Here is a 5,456-nt window from a genome sequence, read left to right on the forward strand (position 1 = left end):
CTGAGTAGCTTATCCCTTTTCAGAAAGTACTATTTCTAGTTTGTTGTATGCGTAGACAATTTCCTTGAGAAGTGGCAACAGCAGAGGTAGGAAATCCTGGGCACTGAGTTTGCAGGTCATGAATTGGGTTCCAGAAGTGCAAGGTCTGTTTTTGGCTTTGAAGGTTCTGGTGAACTGATTCCTACTGGTCAAACTCAAGAGTGATGTACAAGGCATAATTGCCAAAATATTTATAATGGGAGATACAGCATTTCTAGTGATTAAAGGGCACTAGAAATAATAGTATCTATCTGAAACTTTTAAAATTGCCACCACAGGAAAAATTTATATTTTATATTGGGACCCAATATATACACACACCTGTGTTGTGTGCATACTTAAAAGTTTTTTCAAACCACTGGTAGCCCCTTTCTACTTGTGATGTACTGTTCTCTGGTCTGTTTCATTAGGAAAAAAAAAAAAGTTTTCTTTACCCAGAATTTAATTAAACAGCCCTCAAAACAGGTCACAGGTCTCAGTCTGAAACACTGGTAATTGACCTTGCTCCTTTCTGGTACTTGGACTGAATCTCTTCATTGAAGTGGGGGTAGTGAGCCTGGAAACTTCATGGGATTGAATAATTTTGTGGTATATTTAAACTGGATTGCCAGAAAACCCAGAGAACTTTTTTAGTTCACGTCTCTGAAGGTTAGGACAATTGCGATATTGGGTAAACATTAACAAATTCCTTCCTTTGATTTTTTTTCTTACTCCATGAAAGTACTGTCAAATTTGTTTTCAGAGTTTTAATTTTTTGTTGGGGTTTATGGGTTCACAAAGAGACTGAGGAGGCACTTTTATTTGAGCAAAGTATCTGCAAATCCTGGGGGAGAGAGGAATTCTGTTTTATATTTCTGTGGGTGTGTGCCAGACCCTGAATTTGGATTGTTCCATTAAGTTTGCATGGCACTTACCCTTTGATTTGGGGATCTTTTGGTCCTGTTTTGGCTTTGGTTGATATTGCTAATATTCCTTATGTTTCTCCTGAGTAGATTCTTAAATCAACAAAATACACGTAAGTGTCTCTGATGGAACACATGCTTTGTGTAATGTCCTTAATTTCTGCAGTGAGAGTGTGCTATTTTTACCAGAAGAAAATGAGACTATTCTAAATTCAGCCTTCCCCTTTGGAATGGTATGGAATTGCAAAATACATTAACTCACAAAGCTACTTACCTGTTTGTCGTGGTAAAGGTGCTTGTAATTTGTTTTACTTACGCAGCGTGGGAAATATTACCAATTATAAGGAAATCTAAATTTCTCTAGGAGCTGGAAAATAAGTCTCATCAGATGTGATTATCTGAGCTCATAAGAGGCAAGCAATACTGAATGGTTTATTTTAGCTCAGTAAATCAAAATAATGAAGACCACTGGCCTTCAAGTTTTAGTAGTTCCATTAACCAACCTCCTTACCACTGTTGCCTATTAGAAAATGGGATGATATTGGAAAGGGACGCTTGGCCAGGCCTTGATTCTCTCTCCTCAGGCCTAGTAAGACTCCCATCTTCCTGAGAGGTCACTCAGCACCCCTTCAAGTAAAAAGGGCCTTTACTTGGGTTCTCAGTTGTCCTGGAAGGCAAGGTGGAACCCAAAGGGGCAAGTTTGGGGGAAGATGGCTATAACCTTGGACAGTTAGAGCCGGGCAGCTTCACTTTACTTCAGCTGTAGGTGCTAAGTTACAGCTCTGCCACTTCTGACTTGACCGTGTGAAGCAAATCATTATTCGTCTTGCTTTCATTGTCTCAATCTATCTGAGCCTTAAACGGGTTACCTTACTGCCTCCCTGGAGTGCTGTAGGAAGTGTTCCTCAACATTTTAAACTCATGCCTCCGGATATAACATTAAAACTCTGATCTTTGCTTTAATGTTTCAAAAATCAATAATGTAACTAAAATGCAGTTTTAGACAGTCTTTTTAAAGGCACGAAGTCTTTCTATTCCTTAGTATTAACTTAAATCCTCTGCTCTTTCTTAACAGGTTCTGGATAAAAGTCTCCAAGTCCCAGATGAGTTGTCCCACCAGTTTTAAAGTAACTTGCTTGAACTCAGTGCAGAAGAACAGCTAATTTAACATAAATGGGAAATAAAAAGGATTCAATATCAGGCAAATCACTCTTCATCAGGTCCAGTGGTCACCATTACCCCAAACCAAAGCTGAACAACCCCCCCACCCCCCATTGGTTTCCTTCCCCTGAAGCATTCAGGGATCCTGAGGTCACCAGGAGAGTATAAAGAGAGGACGAGGGTGGAAGAACAAGAGGGTACCTGGCCACTCTGCCCTTTTCCAAAACATGGGGAAGTCATGTGGTTTCACTGGCTTCTTAGTTCACGCTAGCTGTAGGCACGCTGCCCTGGGGTTTTCAGGAGAGGGGGTTTTAGAGGGATTACAAGGCAAGAGTCAGCAGAGGTGCCATTGTTGTAGGAGCCAATTCCACTGGTATTGGTGGCAAAGTTTAGGTTTCCCCAGGAATAAATTCTCATAACCTTTATACTCTTGGACATTCTCAGTTTTCAAGAGTCTGAAATCCTGCGGAGCTCTGTAAACTATTCTTGGGCTTGATCTCCAGTCCTGAATTCTCTCAGTCCACGGCTGTGCGGATTGGATGGATAGCGTTTTGACAGGTTAGGCTCCTTCCTGGGCCAGGCTGGATGTTCCTTCCCTGTCCAGACCCTATGTATCTTACATTTCCGTCATTCCATTAGCACATTGCCTTTTATTAACCAAATCAAATACTTGTCTCTGGTAAATCACCACTCTGCTCTAAACATCTGATCTAAATGACTCCGTGAACTTGCCCTGACCAGCCTTGCTCCAGTGACCGCTGTCTCCGAGCATGTCCTATTTCAGTGTTTTTATTTTTTTATAAAGATTTTATGTATTTGACAGAGACACAGCAAGAGAGGGAACACAAGCAGGGGGAGTGGGAGAGGGAGAAGCAGGCTTCCCGCTGAGCAGGGAGCCCGATGCGGGGCTCGATCCCAGGACCCCGGGATCATGACCCGAGCCGAAGGCACACCCAAATGACTGAGCCACTCAGGCGCCCTATCTCAGTGTTTCTAAACTTTGTTACCAGCGGAAAATAATTTATGTCATGACCAGATACACTTATACATGTGTATCTATATGCATATGTCTATTGCACTGTAAAATGTATCACAGCTTTATTGCATGTGATGTATTTTGATTTTCTAATCCATTTCAGTATTCTAATCGTCACCCCCAAAATTTTGTCTTAAATCCTACAGTTTAAAGACAAACATCAGACAGTACATTTTACTGCTAGACTCCTCAAATGTTCTTATGAACCTCGAATCTACTAGTTCCTAATTTCCACACACTGGTGATCTGAGGCATATTGAACAAGTTTATTCACATGTAGCAGGCCTACTCCCTTGACCCTTCCCATTCCATGGGTTCCAACTCCACAGTTTGTTCCTCTGATGCTCTGGTTTCTCCTGTTCCTTTTTGGTAAGTTACTAAAAAATAGTTAAACTACCCTCATTTCCCAATTTCCAAAAGGCTGTTTTTGGATTATTTTAACATGGTTGCTTTATACGCCATTAATGCTCCAAAGCTTTTCAAAACTTGATTCTGGTCCTAACTGGTTTGATTTAGAACTCAAATCTTTCTTTTCATACCATTTTGTTTAAAATACTGAACTGGGGCGCCTGGGTGGCTCAGTTGGTTAAGCGACTGCCTTCGGCTCAGGTCATGATCCTGGAGTCCCGGGATCGAGTCCCACATCGGGCTCCCTGCTCAGCAAGGAGTCTGCTTCTCCCTCTGACCCTCCTCCCTCTCATGCTCTCTGTCTCTCATTCTTTCTCTCGCAAATAAATAAAATCTTAAAAAAAAAAAAATTGCTTTAAAAAAATACGGATTTTAGATTGTAAATGTAATATATATTTCCTATATAAACATCTGTGAAATGTTAAGACCTATTAAGAATGGTCTTAAAAATGAGTTCTCGTACATGACCGAGAAGCCACTCATTTTAGTAAATGCCTTTTAGGCATGCAGTACTTGAGTTATATTAGAGACCGTTGTGAGGAAGACGACAGCAAATTTGAGGGGAGAGCCAGGGACCAAAAGCAAAAACTGATAGGCATAAATAAACAGAACATCTTTTACTATTAGAGGCTAATATTTCATTAGTCCGTGAATAAACATTTAGCAGTGAGAGAATGGAGGGGCACCTGGCTGGTTCAGTTGGTAGAGCATGCGACTCGATCTCCAGGTTGTTAAAAGTTTGAACCCCACGTTGGGTGTAGAGATTAAAATCTTTGGGCGCCTGGGTGGCTCAGTTGGTTAAGCTCCTGCCTTTCGGCTCAGGTCATGATCCTGGAGTCCTGGGATCAAGTCCCGCATCGAGCTCCCTGCTTTGCAGGGAGTCTGCTTCTCCCTCTGACCCTAACCCTTCTTGAGCTCGTTCTTGAGAGAATGGAGACCAGTCCTATAGGGTTAATTTTCTGAAACTTTGAAGCAGTTATTTGCCTAGACTGGGTATTTGCAGTAACTACAGCAGTTAAAACAACTGAACTACATTGAAATCCATTATAAATTTTCATGACATCAGCCCAGATGGGACTTGGTCCTATCAGCTCTGTAGCTATCAAGCACTAAGGTGAGGGTTCAGTTGGGGCCTGACAAGGGGAGAAGTATACCACATTTATAAGGATTGCAGTGAGTACTTGGCCAAGAAGAGAGCAGGCATCTGTAGGAAAGATGGGAAGGAGCAGAGTGAACATAAACTTCCAGGAAGCCAGGTTCTCCCTGGACGTTGTAAACCAAGATCGAAGGCTAATCAGTCTTAACTGTCCTTTTGTTCATTTGCTTTGTTATGTCAGGGAATAATGCACGTGAATGCTTAATAGCTCATTACTGTCATTTCCCTGCCCCCTTTGTCCTTTAATTAGAAGTCTTAAACCGGCAATCTAGGAGAAAACATGAACCAATACTTAGGGTTTTGAGGATATACGGCTGGGTCCAGGTCTAGAGAGAGGACAAAGTAGAACTGGAACAGATACATGTAACAGACAAGGGTACGAAACAGTAGCCCATCAGTGGCAGCCCTGGTAGGGTAAGGACGAAGCTGTTCATCTGGGAGGAACTCATGGGGCCCCTCAGACTATCTGGGACCAGGAATGAGCAAAGCAGCCTGTGGAAGCGCTGGTGAAGGGCAAGAATGCTCCTGTAAACTGTGCAGGTTCCTGCTCACTTCCAGTATTGAGGTTCCACAGTGGTAAGAGAAATGCCAGTAGTAGTAGTAGAGGTTCTTGACTAGCAATCCTCACTTTATTTTGTTATATTTTAAAAGATTTTATGTGACTGAGAGAGCACAAGCGAGCGCACAGGCAGGAGCAGCAGCAGGGAGAGGGAGAAGCAGGCTTCCCGCGGAGCAGGGAACATGATGCGGGACT

This window comes from Phoca vitulina, unplaced genomic scaffold (assembly GCF_004348235.1).
Source record: "Phoca vitulina isolate PV1807 unplaced genomic scaffold, GSC_HSeal_1.0 scaffold12, whole genome shotgun sequence".
Classification (NCBI taxonomy): domain Eukaryota; kingdom Metazoa; phylum Chordata; class Mammalia; order Carnivora; family Phocidae; genus Phoca; species Phoca vitulina.